At 37.2% G+C, this 7,060-nt stretch overlaps 1 protein-coding gene across 1 annotated transcript in view; it reads left to right on the top strand.

Moving 5' to 3' along the window:
* The first annotated feature begins 3,199 nt into the window (after positions 1-3,199).
* Positions 3,200-7,060, top strand: part of LOC111263982 (uncharacterized) — a 29,870-nt gene continuing 26,009 nt past the window's right edge. The window contains exon 1 of the mRNA XM_022839538.2: positions 3,200-3,320. The gene's annotated coding sequence lies outside the window, so the exon portion shown is untranslated. The remainder of the gene's footprint in view (positions 3,321-7,060) is intronic.

The following is a 7,060-nucleotide window of genomic DNA, read 5'->3' as shown; positions in this document are numbered from 1 at the left end:
CAAACAAGCATATACAGCAACTACCTATACAGGTCACTTTTTTTCGTTGAAAAGAAGGTAATAAAGGGAACTTCCTAACAAACAAATATGTGCTGACAGTTGTTAGGTGATATGGGGCGGAAGAACCGACGGATAGAACATGGTATTTGTAAGCACAAATGGGACCCAACCCTACAAATATGTAGCAGTTGATTATCCGTATGTATCAATGTCGTGTGTAAATAACTAAGTGCCTTTTGCACTATAGCTTGAATTTGGCATCCTCTATTTTTAGCGACAATCGAAGTTGCTGCATAGTAAAGTAGAAAAAATATGTTTATATCAGTGCTTTTTGAAACAGAGGTATATATACACGTACAACGGCAGGCACCTCTCTGCAATCTTAAGAACACTTTCAGAAGAAATTTTTAACAGAAGCTAAGCAATAGATTTTGATGAGCTAAATAGAAATGCCTACCATACTATATCTAAAATGGATATTTTGTTTCGAAAGAGGCCTGTTGCAATGTTTACTTCTTATCCTTAATGGTTTTTTGAGAGAATTTTTATTAATGTAGAATCGATATGCCAACAGAGACATATCTAAAATATACATGTTCACTTTATACATGTGAATATTTATTAGTAAATTTCCTTTTTTTTTTCCTGAAAAGATTCTGAAGCCTTAAACGAAAAACTTTTAAACTTAGGTGACGTTTTAAGAAGAGGTTAGATGTTTTTGCCAATTGCCCCGTTTACTAGAAGTCGGCCAAAGGCCATCCGATTCAAGCGCGCTCCCACAACAGAGTTAAACAACGATTTTCAGCTGATACTAAAACTTTTCTGACTTCTTTTCTGACACTTCAAACCGGTTTGCCATTTTAGTGCATTTTAGAGACAATACGGATACCAATACCTTTGCTGTGTACATAAAACAATCTCTGAATCTACCTATCTTTATTCATTATCATTCGCATAAACGACAGAACGTTTAATTGTGAAAAATTGCCTGGGGAAATAGTTCGATGGTTTATTCTTTTAAACAATATCCGTCGCTTTTTTATCATAACCGTGCGCTATATACATCTTGGTAGATGTGTGGCATCCATTGCGCTGCCTCTTTAGGTCGCGGTGACGGAATTTCCGGCTTCTTGACTAAATCTTGCGACGTAAGTCTGTGCAGAAATACGCGCGACAATGTGATCTAGAAAATAGCCACTTTTCGGACACAGCATTAATGCTACGTCATTAGGTTGAAGCTCGTCCCTGGACTGATTAAAAGTTCGTACAAGTTACATTGTCTGTCTAAGAGATCTTCGCTAACTGCAGAATGGCCTTAATGTCACCCGTGGTCCCTCCTTCTGTAGATAAATGCGTGGTTGCCGGTGGCGGCGGCAATCGCCTGTCCTGAGCAGCATGAGCATGGATGAGATTTGCGTACGGGCCATGCGAAGTGATTGCATGCTATCCAGCTCCAGTGTTAGAGACGGAACGTCATTCACTGTTGTACAGTTAAAACATTGTCCCAAAGTGAGGCGGTTTTCCTAACCTTAATGGTACCTTAGTAGAAGTTGGTTTGCTTTATCTTGATTTGCAGGTTGTCATACATATAATAAAACTACGTCGTTGAAACGTTGTCCATCTGTCTATCTAGTTTATGCAATAGGTGCAACGTATTTGATACATTATTTTGTGTATCTATTGGTGATGTGTAACACGCCCAAGAAACAAAAATTAATGAGACTAAAGATATGAATAAAAATTAAAGGATTTTAAGGCGTTTACGTATTGATAGCTTATATACTATAATACTAGGCATAAGCTGTTATAGAACATATCAAGGTGCGTGCGCGCGTATATACTGTACAACCTATATAGGTATAATAGAGTAATTGATTGATTGACCGTGGTTTACATTCTAGCCCCCATTTTCTTTCCTACAGAAACAATTATATTGCACTCCCAGACCATGGGAATAGTTCGGAAAGACAAAGCAAAATCGTACGAAAGTATCCCATTTTGTCGCATAAATATATTTTCGTAATCTGACCTTCTTTGAAAAGATGGGGGCTTAGGATTACTGAGCTTCTACAACGGGCCCTATGATAGTCTCAAAAACGCCGCTAAATGTCCATGAACTAAACTGTCGCATCAGTCGGCGTTAATGTCTCTTCAGCATGACAATACGTTAACCATTATCGAGAAGCGTCACGATACCGATGTGGAATAGAGAAACCTTTTCAGTCATGAAAAAGGCTGATGCGTTTATTGGTCATAGTATACCATTTAACGCGTCGAAGTTATAATAGTTTACTATAACTCTTAGAATAGAAAGTTTTCTAGGTATTGAAGACTAAAACTTATATAAAATAGAACGAAGAATCACTTTATAATCTATGTCAAAACAATACACTTTTCTAGAATCTTCATTTACACAGCATATTCTAATTACAATGCTGTACGTGAGCTCTTCCATAGTTTTACTGTATCGCTGCGTTGTTTTTGTTGCTAGCGGCTTGCTTTATACTAACGAAGCGAGACGTAACAGTTGGTAGCGTTCTTTAGCGACGTTTTCGTTGGCATCATCATTACGCGTTTGGTCATATCTACTTTTTTTTTAATTGGCTTTTGTTGGGCAGCACAATTTAATCACCTAAATGTAATTTGCCACTGATAAGCCAAACGATAAAACTGATGACCCAAGTGAGATAAAATTCGAAAGCTGCCTTAAGCAGTAACAGGATGCACGAACCTCCACCGTTTTCGCATACTACGCAATAGGCTTAGTTGATTAGATTTACTAATCTGATAACCCCACCCGTTGCTGCCATTTTGTTCTTGGCCGTAATGGCCATTGCCCAATACTAGAATAAACCTTATGTCTTGTTGTGCCCAGGTTTTTTTTTCTTTCTATTGCTATTTATTATTGCAGAGTGCCATATAGTAAATTGTTGGCATAATTGTATGAATAATCATTGACGAAAGTGGTGATCGTCTTACCCTCAGTCAAAATCGTTTGAGTTTAGCTCTCCAATGTACGTTACTTTCCAGCAATACCAAACATAGACTTTTGCTCTTTTTTGGTCACCTCATTTTTCTACTCCTTTTCCTCTCAGAAATTAGCGTGCCGTAGACATCATTCGCAAGTGAGCCGAGATGCCGATTCAAACTGAGATGCAATCCCAAGGCGCAGTTGTATTTAAGAATCGTTCTTCGTAATAACAAACAGCGCTCGATAGAAGAAATAAACAACTTGCAGCTCGCGAAAAAAGCACGCGCGAGCAAAGCCAGTCTTTTATTTTCGGAATCTGCTCAGAGAACTCGTGTCAAAACATCTTCATGTACGTATACCTCGTAAACTTTAATACTAATAGCACACACATCGTGTGGTAGTCGACACTTGGTCCGTTACTAACTTAGTAAATTAGTAATAATTGTATTGCATCGGCTATAGCACTTACACGTCTAACGAAAATCAATATCCACTAAAGAAACTCCTCACGAAGGCAAAAGTGTGCAATAGATTATTTCTGGTTATTTTCAATAAATAAAAATCAATTCAGTGAAGTACAGAAAATGTGGGACCCGTACAAAAAAAAAATCGAGAAATGGTAAATGCCTTGAAAAAGGATTTTTCAAGGCAATTACCTGTTCATAAAGTTTCAAAAAAGAAGGTCTTTTTTGTACCGGTTGCAACTGCTAATACTTTCGCAATGGATGTAATTTTTATAATTCCTTTATAATATAAACGTTCATCAGATAACGTAATAATATAAACATTCATCGAACGGGGTAGCATGGTCTGGACGATCATGGGCATCTCTTTGAATGCATTGATCATGAACATACAGCCATAGCTGATTCAGATTTTGGCAGTCGCTAACAATTGCTTTCGTTTTATGGATTATATAATTAAGCAATATCGTTTTATGGATCGATTGAAGAAACCCTAATAAATCCAGCGAGACCCATACGGGTTGAATTTTTTTTGTAGGCTTACGCTGTTGATGCTGTAACGAAGAGGTGGACTTGGATCCATGAACTTGCCTCTATGATAAATGTAGCACACATTTAATAACTTTACACTTTTACTACACTACTTACTTTTAATTAAGACGCCTTATTTTACTAGTTACTCTATTAATAATATACACCTTTAATCGGATCCTTACAATATTCATCCCGTACTTGATCGATACAATATCCTAATTCATACCGCACGTTACGTACTTCAAGTACACCTTTAACTTTTTTTTATGGTTCTAACTTACCGATCGAAATTAACGGATACGTCATGATACCAGATTTTCTGTATCGGCTTGAAGTTCAGAAGAAATCGGTCCGATGGAGATTCGATACGACATCATTTTCAGCATAGTGAATGGGAAAAAATTACATGAACATGCTCATGTAATTTTTTTTTTCATTTAATATATATCACTTTGTTCGTGTGAATTGTTAACAACTCTATGCGGTTCTTTTATAATAATGCTTCTCTACTGTAAGCCCCAACGTGAATAGTGCGTACATATAGTTTCTGCTTGAGAAGACACTCGGTCTAATTATCAACTATTTAACGCTTTCTGTGTTTAGATCAAAAATACGATACGTTCCAACTTGATGACTAAATTGTTACTATCAGGCTTTCGTAGCTACAACAGCATTTACGTTAACTTAATCGCAAAAGGAGTCGCAATCATTTGTGGCTTACCGAAGTTTATTTATAAGCACTTTTACTATTAAAGAAAAATAGAAGACGGTACATTATTTATATTAGGTTCACATTTTCCTTTTTAAACACTATTTTTAGTTAGGATATTTAGAAAACAGTTAACTTGAGTAATTGATCGATTATTATTATCACCGGCCCTATAAAATGACAGCAACTGCCCCCAGAAGATTTTACGTGGTGCTAAAATGTCTACGCATATAGATACTGATCTGCGTGCGGTAATCACATTTGGAGATAAAAGGTACGATGCACAAATGCAATAAACTTATTCACTTATTCTTCTATCAGATATATAAGGTGGCCTATTTAAATAGAGAATTTTTGTTGGGAATGATTCCAGGACTATGCTACAACGACAGATATTTTATTGATTTTTTTGTTCATACGCTAAATGTCTCACGCTTGACGATCACGTTTATTCAGTCGAATTATCCTTGCCCAGGACTATATCTTCAGTTCAGAACCTGCACCGCTTACAAGCTCATTTCAAATGTTTTCGTTGCAATTTAGCGAAAGCTTTCCTGATAGAACGAGTGAGGGGATCAACGTTGCCATGTTTGGCTCTTACTTAATAACGCTCTATACATTGCAACCCAACGGCCTAGAAGCTAAGCTGGAGTCAGTTCGGTGGCTATATGTTCTCTTTCTAAAACATGGTCATCAGCCAGTTTGTACTAACCGCCTGGTATGAAACGGTCTATTATATTGTTAAAAAAAAACGTGACACTTAAGCTATCTACAATTAGACACGCAGGTAAACTTCTATGATAATACGTACGCCTTTCAGATAGAAGTGTTGCGGAATAACATCTACTACGCTAGACACCACACTCAAAACGTGAAAATTGGCCAGAAGTAGGCTTTTACTTACATCTCCTTTGTAAGCAACTAAATGATTATTGCTACAGTTTATATATCATAGATAATTGATGATAAATGGGTAAAAAAGAATAGGGGACGACCTGCCGCTTTGTTCCTGTAAACAATGAGGAGCAAGTGACATCGATGATTGGCCTCAGACAGCATCTGTCTCACCCTTATGACATTTAACGTGTACTTGAGGCTTTCGTGAACACGGTAGCCTTGTTTTCGCCAATGACATAATCGAAATGAAACGATTGTCGGAAATGCACCTTTGGAAGGCATTATCCAACTCTGAAATCCGAGCTCTTTTCTCTGCACCTGCTTCGCATCCGCACATCCATACGCAACGTAATGCATCGTTAATTTGAGGTAAACCAAGAAATTGTCTTGTTGACGCCTCGTCCAGTGTGACTGGATTGAGTATTGCTTGTTGATTTATTCTAAAAAAATAGTTTTTCTTCATGCCCGATAGGACAAACAGTCCGTTAAGATATTTCTTACTTTAAGTAAGTTACTTTATATGTATAGGTTTGCATAAACTACTCTTGGCGTCAGAAGAAAAACAATTCCTATCTCGACATTTAGCCGCGCAAATGATTGATCCCGAACGGACTTTAATCTTTATAAATAGACTATATTCTAAGTGCTTGGCGAAACTTTGGTCGAAATCTTGGTGAACCAACTCACCACAAGTGTAACAGCCAAAATGGTGGCAAGCCATTGTTAATTAGCCCCGGGACGTTGTGTAATCGATTCTCACATGTTTCTAAAAAATTCTTACGACAGGATGTCGCTGATGGCGGATATCACGCAGGCCGCTGGATATGTCATTGCCGATCTTCTGCATGTCATGTTAATCTTCAGTTCATAAGTTTGCAAACGACTTTATACCAAATCGAAATTACATTTAAAGCTCCATTCGCTTTGGATGGAACTTTTATCGATGGATGTCACTGTGTACGTTTTGCAAGCATACAGAAACAAAAAGGCCTGATGTTCAAAGTATCTTAGCTAGCATGAAGTACTGTACATGCATAGACATCTTATGTCCACATAATTGTGCATTGGCAACGTGATTATCTAATAAACTTGCGGATACGTAATAGTCTGGCTTCGAATTCGGCGGTAATTACACTTCGTCCCGTACTAATAGCCAGCCCTCTGAAGCTATGCCTGACGACTTAAGTACGAAACGTAAAACTCCAAACATCTACATGATTTTGTGTCTATAAAGAAAAAAAAAAATACAAATAAAGAAAATTTATGAATATATTTTTTATAGATCACACTGACGATTCAGAAAGTCCTATTTGTAAATACAGAAAAGCCCGTTATTATCACCACTGATAATCATCGCAAAAGTAAGAAGGATGGCGATGAATGTTGATTAACCAAAGAGGTCTAAAAGTAGAGCATTTTAACGTAGAATGCCTTCATAAGTTGCAATAAATATGAAAGATGAATAGACACACAGAGCAGTTAAAG

The sequence above is a fragment of the Varroa jacobsoni genome, unplaced genomic scaffold, assembly GCF_002532875.2.
Source record: "Varroa jacobsoni isolate VJ856 unplaced genomic scaffold, vjacob_1.0 scaffold_808, whole genome shotgun sequence".
Lineage (NCBI taxonomy): Eukaryota > Metazoa > Arthropoda > Arachnida > Mesostigmata > Varroidae > Varroa > Varroa jacobsoni.
Note: the sequence above shows the minus strand (reverse complement) of the source record. Positions and strands in the feature narration are given on the sequence as shown.